General features: G+C 49.1%; 1 long non-coding RNA gene across 2 annotated transcripts in view; it reads left to right on the top strand.

The window, feature by feature from the left end:
- The window catches only part of LOC118004108, an 8,725-nt gene extending 4,407 nt beyond the window's left edge, over positions 1 to 4,318 (top strand). Inside the window, exons 3-6 of one of the 2 annotated variants that reach the window (XR_004677481.1) lie at positions 513 to 667; positions 1,371 to 1,539; positions 2,139 to 2,331; positions 2,964 to 4,318. This is a non-coding gene — a long non-coding RNA (uncharacterized LOC118004108). Of the gene's footprint in view, positions 1 to 512; positions 668 to 1,370; positions 1,540 to 2,138 lie in introns of both variants that reach the window. The other variant, XR_004677480.1, reaches the window with a different exon arrangement.
- Positions 4,319 to 19,185: the final 14,867 nt, after the last annotated feature.

Here is a 19,185-nt window from a genome sequence, read left to right as displayed (position 1 = left end):
TTCATTCATTCATTCATTCATTCATTCATTCATTCATTCATTCATTCATCAGGTACCCTTGAGGCCTCTGTGAGAAGCTCTGTTCTGGGTGCTGCAGACCCATGGAGGGGTGGGGTCCAATCCTGCCCTTGAATTGCTCACAAACCACTGATAGGTCAACCTGAGATGAGCTCTGGGCTGCCAGCTTCCTGGCGTGGGTCTGGAGAGTTGGGGTGGGGACAGTCAGAGGATATGAAAGCAGTCCAACGTCAGAAAACCTATCTGCTGAATTTGACCAATTATTCTTAAGACTGTGTCTGTCTTTTGGGGATAGGAGCTGTCGTCAGGGGAGGAGAGCCCAGCCTAGGGACAAGGCTCAGTGCCTTGGTCTCATTAACAGCATTATGTTGTGACGAAGAAACAAAGCCCTGGCCACGTGGGAGCAAATCATGAGCCTGGAGCTTCCATGGCTCCTGCAGGGTGTGGGGAGGTAGGAAGCGTCCTCTTACCAAAAGACCTGGCTTCTACTCCAGCTTAGCTCTGTACCTTTGAAGTGATCCCTGCCTCCACCCTGGACCTGCCTCCTCAGCTGTCCTACAGTTCCCTGCCTCCTACAGGCTGCCAGGACCCACAGTGCTACAGTGTCCCAGCTGTGCTGTCCCCAGAGCTCTGACCAGGGAGGTCCCAGGTGAGTGCCTCTGGGCTTCTGTTTTCCTTCTGGACCTTGCAGTTACTGCTTTACTTCCTGCACTCAATTCCCCCCCTCCTCCTGGCCCTGATTTAATTACTGTGCCAAACCCCTTGGAGGGTGCTCAGACTCGCTGTGAGGCTAATGGTGCCAGCCATGTGGATCCAAGGTTGTCCGGGCAGGCTGGGGGCAGCTGAGAGCCCACCTGGATATGTGAGGGGTGAGGGCTCTGCCTCTCCAATGCACTCTTACCTCCTAACACTTCAGTGTGTCTGATGCAGGGAGGCTTGATGCTCACAGAGTGATGTAACCTCAGCCCTGGGGCCTCTGGCCCAGCACAGATGGGGACAGTTTGTCTCTGACTTCCATCTCTGGTCTTCTTGTTTGCTCAGTCAGTTAACGGGCTTCCAAAATAATTTCTTACTATCTGCATCTCTATACCTGTATTTCAGTCTTTGTGATGTGCATGAGCCTCTAGAGCACAGGGCCCAGGCAGGGGCCCCTTTTGCCCAGATCTAAGATGGGTCTGATCAGATGGGAATGTGTGCCCTTCAAAAGATGCCAGTGGGGATGGATGCTGGTGACCAGGGCCGCCAGCAGGAATGAGGGGACAGCAGGGGTGTTGCTATCACAGAATGTAGCGGACCAAGGATGGGTGGCTCCTTGCCATTGCCCTAGCACTATGCACCCTATCCACCTCCAGAACTCTGGCACCCCAGGGCCCTGAATCATCTGAGAGAACCTTCACCTGACCGGAGTTCTGTCCAGCAGCAGGAGAAGTGAAGCATGGAGGTCACACCCCTGCACCCAGGAGCATGGCTGAGGCAGCCATCCCTCTCTCCAACCTGAGCCTTGTGTCACAGCTCTCCAAGGTGAGTGCCTCCCACTTACTCTATTGTAAGGAGCATCAAAGCCCCTCCCACCTGAAAGCATCACTCCCTTTTTGGAGTGGGGGTGCTGACACAGAACCCCTTTGGGCAGGACCATGACATCTCCCTTGTCACAGAGTTCTGCATCCCACCTGCTGGCTGCCAACAGCACCCTCCCCTCAATTGGCAGTAGGTGACTCCTCGGAGTATATACTCTTGGCTATGAGTGTGTGTGTGACCGTGGGCTTGACTGTGACCATAGGTGTGAGTGGGGCTTGCATGTGAGAATATGTGTCCACAGGAGGAACCTCATTGAATTAAAAAGTCAGAGAATACTGGATGAAGACCCGTCAGGTGCTACTGGCCCATCAGCCTTTGAGTCAAGGTGTGCATTTCAAATGAGGACCCCAGCAGTTAACCTGCTCGGTAGGCTGGTCCAGTGGCTCTGAGCCAACACTCCAGCCCTATTTTTTTTTTTTTTTTGTAAGGTCTGTCAGTGTCAGGCAAGGAACCCCTCAGGCTGAAAGGTTTTGGGGGATGTTAATGTCAGGGTCCAAGGCGATATTCTGGGTTACCCAAAGCAAACATGAGCCCTTGTTCAGATTACACAGCAAAGACCATCACTGGAGCTGTCCATGTAAACGACCAAGCCTCTGACAGGAAAGGGAAGAGGGAGGTCCAAACATGGAAACCAGAGGAAGGAGTGACCAGAACCCGATGGACTGTTGACTCTGAGACATCTGCACTTGGTCCTTCATGTACAACTCAAGTTTCTCTTCACCACCACCCTGGCAGGTTAGATTATTATCCCCACTTTTTTATAAAGAAAAGAGGCCGAATGACTTGCCCAAGGTCATGCAGCCAGTAAAAAACTCCACCCTATCACAGTGGCCCTTTTGTTCCCGAATGCACAGCAGAACTCCTACTTCAGGAAGTGGAGAGGAAAGGGGTAGGTCTGGGCCTTCCCAGAGGATGGAGTGGGGGTCAACATGACTCCGAGATTCAAAGAGCCTGGGTGCAGAGATGGACTGGGTGGGGGTTAGAGCACGCAGAGGCTTTGGAGTCAGTGTCTGCAGCCTCCTGGCCGGTATTCTTGGGCAGGTGAATTTACTTCCCCTGGTCTCAGTTTTCTCGCCTGTAAAATGGGGGTAATGATACGCTCCACTCTCTTCAGCAGATCCCCTTGAAAGTTGAAAGAGAGGCTGTGAGGAAAGCACTTAGCACCGGGGCCCGGCTCGGTGCTCATCTGTGGCTGTCATCATTAGTGCTGGGAGGGAGGTCCCCCGGGGTTGGCATGAGTGCCGCACCTGGGGAAGGGAAAGGGCAGGGTGTCCCCAGGAAGGAGAGGACCTGGACAGGGACCCAGGCTGCTTTGCTTTGTTCTCATTCTCATCTCAAGAAGCGATTCCCATTTCTACCCCCTCTAGTAACCTTTAAGCTTCAGATAAACAACGGAGCTGTTGAGAGATTTGCCTGGCCCTTCAGGCTTAACCCCTTGGCACCATCACCTTCTCCTCCTCAGCCTGGGCCCTGAGGACAACTACTGAAGCTCGGGAGGGTGCTGGGAAGAGGGGAGACAAAGGGAGGAGCGGACTGCTCCTGCCCCTTGCCGGAGGCGGCACCCAGCCTCCAGGGGGAATGAGTTCAGTAGGACGGATGTCAAGCTTCCAGATGCAGTGCTGAGCCCTTTAAGCCTGTTGCTTATTTCTCCTGCTTCATCGTGTGGCAGCCCAGTGTGCAGACTGGCGTGCACACCAGCACCACTGACCATGCCCTCTGCCAGGTCCCCCGCACGCTCTCATCAAATTCAGTGGACACCTCTCGTTCGGTCCTAATCAGCGGCCCTCTTGGTGTCTCCGGTGCTCTAGACCTGCCCTTCTTCCTCAGACCCTCCCCTTAGTGCCTATGATTTGTCCCCCTCCCCTGGCTGGCTCTTCCCTCTTTCCTAGGCTATGACTTCTCGGTAGCCTGCGAAGACTTCTCTGTCTCCACGGCTCCCTCACCATGGCTGTGTCCAGGGCCTGTCTCTGGTCCCAGTCCTTCTCCACAGCACACGTTCTCTGTCCTCCCTGCTCTGACCACTCCCTGATCTCCCTCTCCGGCCGAGATGGCAATCTGCCCAGCTCCATACCCACCAGCCACCAGCCTCAGGGCAGCTCCCCTGCGATGTCCCTGCGCCCCTCACACTCCGCCTTTTCCGAGACGCGTTGCCTCATCCTGCCTTTTCTTTGCTCAAAACTTTTCACCTACGAACACTCTGGAAAACTATCTGGCACCACATATTACAGCTGAGCCAGATTCCACACTTTGAAATATTCCCCCAAATGTGTACATATGGGCTCTAAAAGACACGCGCAGGAAGGTCCGCAGCACTATGCCAGAGCGCCCAGACCGAGACTGCGCACGCGCCCGGACCCGTGACCGCACGCGCCCGGACCCGAGTCTGCGCACGCGCCCGGACCCGAGTCTGCGCACGCGCCCGGACCCAAGACTGCGCCCGCGCTTCGCTCAAGCTACCGCTATAGCGGCTGTTCCAATGACTCTCAGAGACACCAGGGAGTTCATACTGTGCGATTCTACCTTCATCAAGTTCAAACCCGGTGAGATGAACCTATGGTGCTGGAAGACGGGACAAGTGGTTAACCTTGGTGGGGGCGGGGGGGAGTGCATAATGACCGGAAGGGGCCTGGGAGTACCTCTGGGTAGTGAAAATGTTCTGTATTTTGCTTGGGATGCCCGTTTACATGGGTGTACTTCCTGTAAAAATTCATCGACATGTACGCTTAAGATATGTGAATCTTTCTGTAAGTGTGTCAATAAAATATTCGAAAGAAAGAAATAAAATCCTCTGTGGGCTCTTGATGGCGATCAAGATAAAACCCACAAGCTCCTTTCTAGCCTGGTAAATGCCAGGCGCTTCGTGATCTGGCCCCTGTCTTGCTGCTTCCCTCCGCTCCTCCACGCACCCTGTCCTCTGGCCCTAACAGCACCAGGGGCTTTGCCGTTCCCCAGAAGCAAGATGCTGTCTCTGGCCTCCGGGCTTTTGCACAGCTGTTACATCTGTGTGAATGCCCTTGGCCCTCTATTCCATACGGCTACATCCGGAGGTCCTTCGGGACGTTCCCCTTTGCCTCAAGCAGTTAGTTACCCACCTCGCTGGCTCCAAAGTGCTGGGGTCAAACCTCTGTTCCAGCACTTACCTTCTGTAGGATACAGTTGTTGCCCACCTGTCCTCTCCTGTGGCCATAAGCCTCATCTTGAATCAGTGTCCAGCGTCTTTGTGCTTGTATCCCTAGCTCTAGCTCAGGGCCTGGGACAAGGTTGAGTGTGAATAACTTACAAAATTTAAACCATAGGTAGTCACACACGTAATAAATAATTTCATTGAAAAAATAGACTCACATAAAGGGAGTACAAATTTTGGTTACGCACATATCAATAAAATATTTTAATATTTAGAATCAGGATGTCCCTGGAAAATCTGGGCTGTCTGGTTGTCATAGTCTTTCTTGTCACAGGGGGACCCAATGATAATCTAATTCATACTGAAGCATAAAGAGTGGAATATGTTTGCATTTAAAGAAAGCTCCCCGAAAAGGCATTTTACACAAGGGAATGACATTGTGACATACATATGGTGACATTTCAGGCACAGCGGCTGATGGGTGCTACTCTGAATGTCTATATGTACCTTAGTGGTCACCCTAGAATTCAGATGGGCTATGGGCTCAGGAGGACTGTCCTGTAAGGAACGAAGTTATATTGTCTTTAATGAGAGAAGCTCTAGGCAGAAAATGACCTTGGAATTCACAAGTGCGGCCTTTTTTAGAATGTTGCTGCAGGGAAGGCCCCCAGATGTCCTACAAGAATGTGGGGTCCTCAGGGGGAAGGGACAGTGGATCAGCATTTTTGAGAAGGCAGACACTGGAAACAACCTGGATCCCTGGCTCTGCGGTTACCTGGGAATGAGAAGTGGGAAAGGGGACCTTGAAAAGCTGCACAGCATGGGCTCAGGCTGTCAGGTTGTGAGGGGCTGCAAGGGAGGGAGTGAGGCAAACGCCAGAGCATGCATCTTCTGCCCGGCTCTGGGAACTGCAGCCACCCCTGGATGGGGCCAACAGGGTGGTCAGGGATAGGGAGTGTGACTAGAGTGTAATTAGAGTGTTTTGTGGGCTGAAAAGGAAAAGCTGCCAGATCCCAGAGGAGAAAAAGGGACCAAAGTCATATCCACAGGAAGGTGGAGGCTGTACCCTGCCCCACCAGGACTGCCCATGGCCTTGGGCCAAGCAGGCAGACCTGCCAGGCAAGGAGCCCGGGCACCGTGCACCCTTATCTGAGCTTAAAGTGGAGATGGTGGGGTGGCCCCTTGGAGGAACATGGGGCCTGGCAGAGAGCCCTGCTTTGGCTGTTGGATCGGGGATGGGGGGCAGGTGATGCCGGGTGGCAGACAGGTGATGCCGGGTGGCAGTGGCTGCTTGGGCACAGGGCTCTCTCACTGGTGGGGAAAGTTGGATTAAATCCTTTGTGGGTCAGTCACTAAGTCCCTTGTGTGGGAGACCATTTGGGATACCTGAGCAACTTTATACTTTAACTTAGAAAAAACAAAATATAAAATAAAAGACGATAGCTCTAAAGGATAGGTTTGCTACATTTGACCGCCTCTCAGGAACTTTTTGTAAAAGGAGACAGCATAATGGCAAAACTCGAATGACAAATCAAGAGAAATATTTGCCACAGAGAAAGAGATCAATGTCTGGAAAATAGGACTTCTGTAAATCAACAAGAAACGATAGGCAACCTGATAAAAGACTGGGCAAAGTGTTGGAACAGGAAAGTCATAAGAGAAATAAAATGGATTTATGCCTGCAAAGATGCCTGCCTTGCAGCTCCTCAGAGAAATGGAAGTTAAAGGGGAATATTGCTTGGGCAATGCCAAATGAAATTCATTTGGCAAATAAGAAATTTTGGAAAAATTTCAAAAATTTGACAAATTTTGAAAAATATCAATGATATCCAATGTTGAGTGGCAATGTAAGTTGGTGTAGACTTTTTGGAGGCCAACTCACAGACTCAATTCAGAATTTAGAATACTCATACCTTGGTGTATTTGACCTGGTGACTCACCTCTCGGTATCTACCTCAGAGAAACATTTGCATATGTGCACAAAGAAAAAGGTTCAAAGACGTGTATTACAGGATTGTTCATAATAGTGAAAAATTGGAGGTAAATATACAAGAACAGGGGATGATGCATTCATTCTCTGCAATACCATGCAGGAACGGGGGCATGCAGCCTCACACTGTGGTCCAAGAGAGGGAGTCCTGAGCGCTTGTTTTCCTGGGCTGTCCTGCATTCCAAGTAACCTGGAGGCTGAACTGAGAACAAGTGAGCAAATAGTCCTGGGAGGGTAAAGGACCCGGGCAGCAGAGGTTTAGGGAAGACCACGGGGCAGGAGGTCAGATGGGGAACAAGCGAGAGACTGTGGTTTTGTAAGCACCACCAGCCAAGGTGCAGCCAGACCAGCCAGGGCCACCACTGGGCCTGGGCTGGAGACCTCCTGTGAGGACCCCATCATCACCCTGGAGAGGGAGATGGTATGGATTCCATCTGCCCTTCAGGGCAACCCAGCATCTGCCTGGTTGCTCACATTAGAGCCCCCTACACACATACACACACACACACACACACATTAGAGCCCCCTACACACACACACACCTGGGGAGGCAGGTGGAGGTAGTAGAGACCTGAAAGATGGAACATTTTTACACAAGACAGACTGAGCATTACCTGAAGAGATCATTTACAATGGATCAGACCCAGCTTTAAACCACATTAGGTGACATTATGTCATATTTTCCTGCTAACCAAGGCAGGGTGTGGTTTGGGAGGAAAGTCAGATTAGTAACAAACAAAATAACTGAGCTTCCTGTGCATTGGGATGCACAGTGAGCTGAATTTTGTGACCTGGATGCAATGCACTTTGTTCATTCTGTTGCCTCTGCCGGGCATGTCTCCCCTCCCCTCATCCCCCCCTCCCCACCTTCCTGGTTGGCTCCTACTCAACTTTTCAATTTAGCCCTATTATTCCTCTTTGGGGAACTACCCTTGAACTCCCAGACTGGCTCCACACCCTAGAGCTCCCCTTCATCACAGCATTTAGCACAATGCGTTGTCATGCTTGCCTCTCTCTGGGGAAGGAAGGCCATCTACTATTCATCAATGTCCCCTTAGTACCTAGCACAGTACTTAGCACATGGCAATTGCTCAGCCAATGCTTGTGGAATAATTCAGTGAATCACTGAATGAGTGACTGAGGGGCTGCTGTTCTAGAAAACCTGGAAACTGTGTGACCTTTGGCCAGACATTTTCCCTCCCTGGGTCTCTGTTTTCCATCTGCAAGGGAGTGGTGGTGAGGGAGCCAGGCTTCTCTCTCGGACAACCTTGCCCACCCAGTCCTTCTCCTACGCAGCCCAAGACTGCCTGGGGCTCTGTCCCTTCTGCCCACTGTGAAATATCAGACCAGAGAACCCAGTCTGCGTAACCGCCCTGCCCAGAGCCAGTTCAGGCCTTTGCAAAATCCTGCTGTTTTCTCTTTTCAGACGTGGCTCATGTCTGGCTTCCTCCCCACACCCTCCTCCTTGAGGGACGCTGACTGCTTCCAGAGGGGTGTGGTCCCTGCCTCTTTCCCAGAGTCCAGCAGGCTGTGGCCAAACCCCAGCTGAGGAGCTGCCTGAGGCCTCTCCCCGTCCTGGAGGTGGGGGGAGTCCCTCTTCCCTTCTCTCAGCCTCTTCCTCTCCTTTCTCTCTGTGTGTCTGTCTCTTGGCCTCTGTGCTCTTTGTCTTTTTTCTCTCTACGTGTTCTTTGCATCTGTGTTTTCTTCTCTGTCCCTCTCTCCTTGTCTTGGTTTTTCTATGTTCTTCTTTCCAGGCCCCTTTCCCACCCTAGTGGCCCCCTTAGTCTTCCCAGCCCAGTGGAGTGGTGGTTATAAGTTTCTCCCAAAGCTCCTTCCTGGCACCTGACTCAACCCAACCCCGGGCCTGGCAAGCTTGAATTCTCACCCCACCCCTCCACCAGGCAGGTGCTCCAGGATGGTGAAGGGCACCAGCACAGCCAGGGGGAGCCTGCTGGACCCATGACATCTTGGGGGAAGGAGGGAGTGGCTGTGACCCCTTGTCTGGGTTGACTTTTCAGGCCTGGAGATACCCCACCCCCACCCTGTGCAGAGTGGAGCAGCCTGGCCCCCTTCCTGCCCCTGACTGCTCCAGGGCCCTGGCCGGGGAGCAGTTCCCCAAACAACGGCTGCACTCATGGGCTCCCCAAGGGGGCTGCTTCCCTCTGCCACCTTCCTCCCACAGAGCCTGCTGGGAGCTGGGCTATTAGATACCAGGGCTGCTTCTGTTGAGAGGAATAAGAGCGTAGGACCCACCAGAGTGGCACGAGGGAACGCAAGAGCAAATGTGAGACTGGAATATGAAACCTGAGGTGGAGATTGAGCACATGGGGTCTGTTGGGTCCTGGGCTCTGCCTCCTACCCATGGGGTAGTCTTAGGCCAACCGTTTTTTTCTGAGCCTGTAAAATGAGACAGCAGATTCCCTCCTGGTGTACATGTTGCAAGAATTAAGTGTTAAGATATGGATCAAACACCTGACACTGAAGGCTCCCAATAAATGTCACCTGAGATGGAATCTGCATTCAAATCCCACCTGTGCCCTCTCGGGCTGGCACGGGGGTGAGCAGAGGAGGAAGCTCAGAAAGCCTCCATGTATAAATAAAGGAAGGGAGGAAGGGATGAATGCCTGAATCTCAGTCACCGACCAGTGGTGGCCTTGCATAAACAGCAGGTCCTCAGTAAAATGGAGAGGTCATCTTTACTTTGCAAGGTTGTTATAAGGATGAAATTAGGGACACCTGCATGGCTCAGTTGGTTAAGCATCTGCCTTCGGCTCGGGTCATGATCCCAGGGTCCTGGGTTTGAGCCCCTGTGTCTGTCTGGCTCCTTGCTCAGCACAGAGTCTGCTTCTCCCTCTCCCTGCACCCCCCAACTTGTGCTCTCTCTCACTCTTTCTCTCTCTCTCAAATAAATAAATAAAATCTTAAAAAAAGAGAAGGCAATTAAGTAGGGAATGTAAAAGTACATAGTCAGTGTTCAATAAATCTCAATCCTTATAAATTATGATAATCATGGCACAAGAATTACAAGGAAACATTCAGTATATAAGGATCAATCCTTATCCTTATATATGGGGCCAGTTGCCCCACTGAAACCAAACTGCTAAGGAGTGTGGGGAAGGGTCTGGCTTGCTTTTTAGTGTCCTTCAGGCTCACAGCAAACTGAGTGAAGGTGCCTGGGAGTTGTTTCTGTAGGCTGTTGACCAGGGTGGCTGCTGAGGAGCCAGAACTCTAAACCCAAGGAAGCTACAGCCTGGAGTAGACCCAAGTAGGCCAGGGTCAGGGGGCCATTCCTGCCAGTGAAGCTGGAGGCCAGGGGGGAGGCTATTTCTGTAACTCGCAAGCTTTGTCCCGTCTTGGTAGTGAGCTCGGTGGGCACATCCTGTCTCCAGGCTGGGCACCGACCCCTGCTGACCTGAGCAGGGGTGGGGGAGGCCCCACAGTGGCAGGCCAGATAGATCTGCCCTTACCTGATTCCTGGCTGCCCTTGAACACATCCCACATGCAAACACACCTGTGCCTTGGGGCGCGTTGGCCTTGCCACCTGTGATGTGCTGTCCAGCCTTCTCTTTCTGTGACTCTCCGGCTAACCCTTCAGCGGCCAACTCTACTGCAACCGTCCCAAGAGCTCCCGGAGTCAGATGAGTCACTCCTTAGCTAGACCTTGGGCAGTTCACCTGACTCCGTGAGTTTAGTGTACTCACTTGTAAGATGAGACTGTTCATACCTACCTGTGGGTCACATGAGCATTTAGTGAGAAAACTCACGAGAAAGTGGGACATCCTTGAGGACAGGATTTTCATCCCAGTGCCTAACAGAGGACCTGACCCAATACAATGCGTGCAAAGGGAAGTGGTCCCCGGCCCCCGACAGCCACATTCTCTGAGCACTTACTATGCACCAGGCAAGGTGGGGAGCATTCTCTGAGCATCATTCAACCACCTAACAAATACCTGGTGAGCTTCTACACTGTGTCAGGTCCTGTCAGCAGCACTTAGGTAATATCGGTGAGCCAAGGGCACAAATCCTGTCCTCGGAGAACTTGCCTTCTGGCAGAGGGAGCAGATGACAAAGAGCAAACATGAGTGTTAGATGGTGACAAGTGCTGTGAATAAAAATAGAGCAGTGCTAGGGGGAGTGTGGGGAAAAAGGAATAGGTTACAATCTTAAATAGGATGGTTGGTGTATGACTCCTTCAAAGAGGAACTTTGAGCCAAAGCTTGAAGGAGGTGAGGGACTTGGCCAGACAGTTTTACCTGTAGGGGCAGGGAGGGGGTTGGTTCTTGACCAGGGGAAGAGCTGGGGCAAAGGCCCTAAGGTGGAGCTGACCTGGTTTGTTGGGGGTGGAGAACGGAAACGGGAGAACATTAGGCCATGAGGCCAGGGTGGTTACTGGGCTCCCAGTAACCCACCAGCCCTTGTAGGCTATCAGAAGGACTTTCATTTTTGCCCTGAATGAGTTAAGGAGCCATGGGAGGTTTTGAGCATAGGAATGACATGATTTGATTTGATTTGATTTATCTAATACTTATTTTTGTAGAGATATACTTGGCATACGATGTTGTAGTTTTAGGTGTATAATCTAATAATTTGATACATGCCAAATGATTATCACAATAAATTTAATTAACATCCATCGCCACACATAGTTACAAAAAATTGTTTTTTCTTGTGATGAGAACTTTTTTTAAAAAAGATTTTTATTTGTTTATTTGAGAGAGAGAGAGAGCAAGAGTGGGGAGGAGAGGGAGAAGCAGGTTCCCCACTGAGCGGGGAGCCCGATATGGGGCTCGATCCCAGGAACCCTGGGATGACGACCTGAGCCGAAGGCAGACAGACCCTTAACCAACTGAGCCAGCCAGGCGCTCTGTGATGAGAACTTTTAAGTTCTACTCTCTTAGCAACTTTCAAATATACAACACAGTATTATTAACTATAGTCACCATGCTGTGCACGCCTTCCCCGGACTCGTTTATCTTATAACTAGAAGTTTGTACCTTTTGACTCCCTTCACCCATGACTTATGTTTTAAAATGATCACTCTGCATGGCTGTTCTGTGGGTTCAAACCCCAGCTCTGCCTCTTCGTAGCTCTCACTGGGCAAGACGTTTTACCACTCAGCTTCATTCTTCTCCTCTCTGTAAAAAAGCAGATTAAGAATATGCCTCCGTCAGATCCTTGGCACAAATTCTTGTCTGCTTTCAGGCCTAAGAATAGCAGTCCTTCTGAGCTGAGGGTCCCTTTCACTCTCGGGAACTTTGGCGGCGCTGCTCGTGCTGATTGGCTGCTGCGGAGCCCGACCCAAAGCGCGTGACCAGCCAGAGCGGCACATTGACCTTCAGGTAGGGGCAGCTCTATTTCTGTGCTTGTTGCTTTCCTACCTACTTGAGAGCTGTTTTCGAATGTCATACCTCTTCCATAATTTCCTTTACAATAACATTTTTCCCTCAGTTACAAAAATAATACATGTTCAGGTCAGGTATTTTGGGAAATACGGCATGGGGAAAATACGTGACTCAAAGATAACCACTGTAAGTCTTGTTTCTGGTAGAATTTCCATTTGATTATATATATGTACATATATAGACAAATTATATATATATACACACATATATATGACATATATGTAATATATGTGTAGCAGTGAGCTACTAAACGTTTATTTTCCTTCTCCCACAATTCCTTTAATCCCATGCCCTTTCCCTCACCCAGGATCCCAGGGGACTGAACCTTCATGCCACAGTGGAAAACAAATAATAAAGGAAGCAAATATTTGGCTTTTGAGGTTTGAGTATAAGCAACACATTGGAAGAGTAGAGGAAGAGTCCAGACCGGGCAGGAATGCTCTAATGGAGCGGGGGGACAGTGATGGAGGGAAGGCGAGGAAGTGTGGGTGCTGAAAAAGGGCCCTGTCTGTCTCCCTCCTGTCTGTCCCATCTGTCCCCCTGCCCCTGCTTCGTCCCAGGAAGTGGAGGCGTGGGGACCTGCCCCAGCGAGGCAGAAGGGTGCTGTCGGACTCCATGAGCAGGGAGGACCTGTGCCTTCCCTGTCTACACACCCTGAGGAGGCCAGGGCACCTGAGCTCCTGGCGCCGCGCTGAGGTGCTGGACAGCAGAGCAGAGCGGAGATGACTGGGGAGTCCAAGCAGATGGGCGGTGAGAGCCCTGCAGAATGTTCCCCAGCCCAGGAGAGGCTAGGGGAGGGAGAGGGAGGTCCTGGGCCCCGGGGAGGTTGTGGGGCATGATGGAGAGCTCCCGGGGTTCCCCTTGGCTCATGCACACCAGCGGGACCATCACGGCGCCCCGATGTGGGGCTGTGCCAGTTTCCTGTGGCTGCTGGCTATCCCACATGACCACACACTTGCTGGCTTGAAACCAGACATTTATTGTCTCACAGTTCTGGAGGCCAGAGCTCCAAAGTCATCTCGCTGCACTGAAATCAAAGTGCTGGCAGGGCCACACCCCGTCTGGAGGCCCTGGGGGAGAATCTTCTTGCCCCCGCCAGCCCCTGGTGGCTGTTGGCGTTCGTTAGCTGTGGCTACCCCTCTGTCCTGTCTTCATGCCTGTCTAATCTCCCTCTTGGTTACAAGGATACATGTGATTGCAGTTCAAATCCATCTGGATAGTCCAGGATAATCTCCTTCCCTCAAGATCCTTATCTTAAGCAGAAGGAAAAATAAAACAATACATCAAACTAAAAGCCTTCTGCACAGTGAAGGAAACCATCAACAATGTGAAGAGGCAACCTACTGAATGGGAGAAAACATTTGAAAGTCATATATATGATAAGGGGTTAATATCCAAAATATATTACACCTACAACAACAAAATATGTAACTCCTACAACTCAGTGACAAAATGAAACAAAACAAAACAAAAATCTGATTAAACAGTGGGCAGAGGATCTGCACAGACATGTTTCCAGAGAAGACATACAGATGGCCAACAGACACATGAGAAGATGTTCTATATCACTCATCATCAAGGACATGAAAATCCAAGCATAGGATTCATGAAATATCACCTCACACCTGTTAGAATGGCTATCATCAAAAAGATAAGAAATAACAAGTGTTGGCGGGGCTGTGGAGAAAGGGGAACCCTCATGCACTCGTGGTGGGAATGCAAGCTGGTGCAGCCACTGTGGAAAACAGCATGGAGGCTCCTCAAAAAACTAAAAATAGAACTACCCTACAATCCAGCAATTCCACTTCCGAGTATTTATCAGGTGAAAAGGAAAACACTAACTTAGAAAGATAATATACATTCCCGCGCTCATTGCAGTAGTATTTATAATAGCAAAGATATGGAAGCAACCTGAGTGCGCTGATGGATGAACGAATAAAGAAGATGTGGTGGACGTGTAAAAAATGGCATATTTTTTGGCCACAAAAAAGAAGGAAATCTTGCCATCTGTGACAACATGGAGGGACTTGGAGGGCATTATGCTAAGTAAGTCAGACGTAGAAAGACAAATGCTGCACGATCTCGTTTATATGTGAAATCTAACCCCCCCCCCCAAACTGAACTTATAGATACAGAGAACAGATTGGTGATTGCGAGCAGTGGGGGTAGGAGGTGGGTGAAATGGGTGGAGGTGCTCAAAAGGTACAAAATTCCATTTATAAAGTCCTGGAGATAATAATGTACAGCATGGTGACTATGGTTAACAATACTGTATTGTATATTTGAAGGTTGCTAAGAGAGTAGATCTTAAAAGTTCTCATCACAAGAAAAAAAATTTTTGTAACTATGTATAGGGAAGGATGTTAACGACCTATTGTGGTGATCATTGCACAATATGTACAAATACCAAATCAGTATGATATAGACCTGAAACTAAAATAATGTTATATGTCAACTATGTCTCAATAGAAAAACTTACCTTATAAATAATACGATAAAAATAATTAAGGGGCACCTGGGTGGCTCAGTCTGTTAAGCGTCTGCCCTCTGCTCAGGGTCCTGTGATTGAGCCCCTTGTGTGTGGGGGCTCTGCTCAGGGGGGATCCTATTTCTCCCTCTCCCTTGGCCCCTCCCCCCTTGCTCTCCACCCTCTCTCTTGGTCTCTCTCTCTCAAATAAATAAATAAGTAAAATCTTTAAAAAAATAATTAAACACAATTTTAAAAATAAGTAAAATTAAAATTGTAAACAAATAATAATTTAAAATAGGCAAATCATTAGAAATCGTGAATAAGTAATAATTTAAATACACCAGTAAATTTCTGTCCTAGGTGAGAATGAAATAAAGATATCAGTCTTATGCTCTTCTCCGTCTCTATCCACGTGTGCATGCATGTGCATCGTCCTTACATGGCTTGCCTCTTGTACAGGAACCAAAGAAGAGCTGAGTGAGGTGGGGCTCCAGTCGCTGCTGTTCTTTTGGTTTGTCTCTGCCTGAGTTAAGGCACCCAACTGAATGCATGAAATACACACAGAATAAAGGACAGAGAACGTCTTATTGGCCTCTGATGGGTCAGAGAGGCATCTGTAGGGTTTTTGGATAGAAGAGACTGACTGAACAAAGGTTAGGAAGATTCCTTCTCTGTACGGGAACCTAAGCTCAGTGAGGGCCAGGGTCCACGAGCCCCAGCACTTAGCAGAACTTGTGGTATATAGGTTCTTAGTAAATGCTGAAATTATCAGTGAATTCAGTTTGCCCACTGATGGCACTTTTCTACATTATCATGCCCCATTATGTTTTATTCTGATGTGAAAAAGGGAAGGGGGAAAATCAGGAGCCTCTAGGGATGATCTGCAGTAGGGGAACTCATTCCTTTGGACCTCAGTTTCCTTTTTGAAATTATGGGATGGGATTTTTTAAAAAAGATCTTTATCTTAATCACATATTTTTCTATATAATGCAATATTCTTCTTTTGCCATATAAGGTAATATCCACAGGTTCGGGGGGGATTAGGAAGTGAATATGTGTTGGGGGAGGGGGGCATTTTTTCTGCTGACACAGGGACCAAAAAAGCTGCCTGGACTGAAGGGTCAGGTGGACAGGAACAGGCCTCGACCCCGCAGCGCCGCCCGTGAGAACTGACAGTGGGCTTGGCCAGGCTCATGGGATGTCTCAGGGGACATTCCCCCATTGTGGGCAGATGGCACTTGAGGACAGGGAAAAGGAGGTGGAGTTCGTTGTGTGCGTGGGGACCCAGAAATGACTGAGGTTAAGTTTCCATCTCACAGAATGGGGGTTTGTAATATAAATTAAATTTAGGTAGAAAAATGCAGTTACCACTTTTTTGTATATATCTGAATGGTCTGCATTTGGAACCCATTCCATACACCCATGTATATACTCATGTATATACGGTTAGGGCTCCTCTGTTCTCTTGTAGGCTAATTTTTCTTAACTTAATAAAATGTTGTAAAGAGCTTTCCATGTCATTAAATATTCTTCTACATCATCGTTTTCACAACTACCTTTAACACTCCACTAATTGATACACAATCCTATGTATACCTTATCCTGTATTGTTGTAAAATCTAATAAGCCACTTTAAATCCCTTTTTTCTTTTTGACATTATGAGAAATCAATATACTTATGAATGTCTCACAAGGTTGTTATGAGGATTATCTATAATATATGTAAAATTTGAAATTGTAATCCAATCAAAGCTGGTCATACTTTTTTCCCCCAAATTTAGTTTACTCTTTCTTTCTCCCTTTCTTTCTTTCTTTTTTCTTTCTTCTTTCTTTTGTTCTTTCTTCTTTCTTCTTTCAAGATTTTATTTATATGAAAGAGGGAGCATGGGGGTGGGGCAGGGGCAGAAGGAGAGGGAGAAACAGACTCTCCGCTGAGCAGGGAGCCCAACGCAGGGCTCCATCCCAGGCCCCTGGGATCAGGACCTGAGCTGAAAGCAGACACTTAACTGACTGAGCCACCCAGGTGCCCCTCTTTCTTCTTTTTAAAAGATTTTATTCATCTGTTTTTTGAAAGAGTGCATGCATGCATGCATGTGTGCATATAAGGGTGAGTGAGGGAGAGAGGGAGGGAGTGGGGGGAGGGACAGAAGGGGAGGGAGGGGGACAAGCAGACTCTGCATGCTGAGCTCGGAGCCCAATGTGGGGCTCCATCCCTGGATCCCAGATCACGACCCTGAGATCACCACCTGAGCCAAAACCAAGAGTCAAACACTCAAAGAACTGAGACACCCAGGTGCCCCTAATTTACTGTTTCTTATGGCAGCAAAGGGGTTGCTCAAATTAGAAACCTGGGTGTCACTATGTCCCCCCTTCTCACCCTGTCCCTACATCTAGCCAGATCATGCCCTGTTCTGCCTTTGAAACTTCTGTGGGATCTGCAGGCTCTCTGCATCCTCATAGCCCTCCCCTGGGTCAGGCCCTATCACTCCTCCTGGCCCTGTTGGATCAACCTCTTCCTTGGCTGTCTTAACTTGGGTTCTCCCAAAAGCAGGCCCTGAGACAAGGACTTGGATGCACATAGGTTATTTGGGGGGTGACCCTCAAAGTGAATCAGGCAGTTCAGAGAGCGAGGAGAACAAACACTACAGCGCAGTCCCTCGGGGGCCTGGAGGTGTCTGCAGGGCTGAGCAGGCTCCCAGGCAGGCCCTTCTCTTCCTGGGCAGAGAGTAGGGGGAGGAAGGTACTGTGGTGGGAAGCGTCAGCATGGATGAGACTGTTTCCTGAGGCTGCTTGTGAACTCGAGGTGGACCAAGGCGACCCTGGGCGGGACATCCCAGCACCCGTGACAGTGTTCTTCTGAGTCTCTCCTCCTGCCTGTCTCCACTCTGCCTCCAGAGGGGTCTTCCAGAGACACGGTGTCCCAGGCTGAACTGCATGAAAACAAGGAAGCAGGTGGAGGGGTGGTGAGACAGATTGGCTCCCACAGTGGGGCTCACTGAGGGACTGCACTTTGAGTTCAGCCCAAGCTGAGCTAAGCTGGGCCATTCTGGACAGGAACAGGCCACAGGTGAGTGAGCAAGCCTCGGGACTAAAAATTTATTTGGTTCAGATGAAATTGGAAAGGTCGAGTCTTCAGGTGAGAGGAAGAGGTGACCCAGGAAGCCCAGGGAAGCCATCTGGGAGTCCATGCGGGCCACGGATAATCCACATGCCGATAATGGAGAGTTTACCCTGGGCCGTTTGACCGTGGCATGAAAGGTATGAAGATGTATTTAAAGCAGCACAAAATGACAATTCATATCCATATATATATATATATATATATATATATCTGTAAATCTTACCAGGAAAAAAAAGTATGCCACCCTTGGAATATTGCCACGGCCGGAAACTAAATGAATAAATGAGAGACTCATGTGTGTCATGAGTTCAGCTGAGAAAGCAGCTGTCTGGAAGCCGGTGACTTCCCCAGCAGCCCTGGAACTGGCCTCACTGACAGGAATCTCAGAGCAGCCTGGGACTTGGTTCCCCATCTGACTGTTGTGTGGCCTTCAGCCAGAGCAGACCCTTCTGGGTCCTCTTAAGTGAACAGCTTTCTTTATGTGCTAATTAAGTAATTAGTTCAGCAGCCATTTCCTGGGCTGGGTCCTGGGACACAAAGGTGGTTCAGATATGATTTCTGCTCTTGGGCTCACCGTCAGGAGTGGCTGAGATGGGGGACAGAGTTCAGTCCTGTGATAGAGGGAAGCACGGAGACCCCCAGGTGGCTTGATGAGTCAAGGGAGACTTACTGCAAGGGTGATGCGTGAGATGGCTCTTGACAAATGAGCAGAAGTTTACTCTGATTTTGGTACGGAAATGTTGTATGAATTCAGGTTATTAATTCCTTGAAGGTTTGGCATTGCTCCAATGAAAAATTCTTTATCCTGAGTCTTATTAAAATTTTTTATTTAAAAAATTTTATTTTTTAATTTTATTAAAAAAATTTAAAAGATTTATTTATTTATTTGAGGGAGAAAGAGAGAGAATGAGCAGGGGGAGAGAGAGAGAGAGAATACCAAGCAGACTCCCTGCTGAATGCGGAGCCCAACATGGGGCTGGATCTTTGAACCCTTAACTGACTGAGCCGCCCAGGTGCCCCTTTATTAAAAATTTTTAAAACAATTTTCACATTTACAGAAAAGTTGCGAGTACACATAATGTATTTTTTCCCGCATGAATATTTTAGTGTTTCCTACAAACAAGGGCATCTTCCTTCACAACCACACTAGGACCCTCAAAGTCAGGAAATGAACATGTGTACATTACCATAATCTACCCCTTAGGCCCCCTTCGAGTTTCTCCAGTTGTCCCAATCCTGTTCTTTATATGCAAAGGATCCAGTTCAGAGTCTCCTGTTATGTCTGTGTCTTAGTCTCCTTCAGACTGGAACAGTTTCCCAGTCCTTCCTTGACTTTCACGATCTTGATACTTGTGAAGATTATAAGCCAGTGATTCTTGCCTTGCCCTGGTAGAATGCCCTTCAATTTTGGTTTGTCTGTTCTTCTCTCATGATTAGATTCAGGTTTCCAATCTTTAGCAGGAATGCCAGAGAAGCGATGCT

This window comes from Mirounga leonina, unplaced genomic scaffold (genome assembly GCF_011800145.1).
Source record: "Mirounga leonina isolate KUSES-001 unplaced genomic scaffold, KU_Mleo_1.0 Mir_92, whole genome shotgun sequence".
Classification (NCBI taxonomy): Eukaryota; Metazoa; Chordata; class Mammalia; order Carnivora; family Phocidae; genus Mirounga; species Mirounga leonina.
This window is presented reverse-complemented; position numbering and strand designations above follow the sequence as displayed.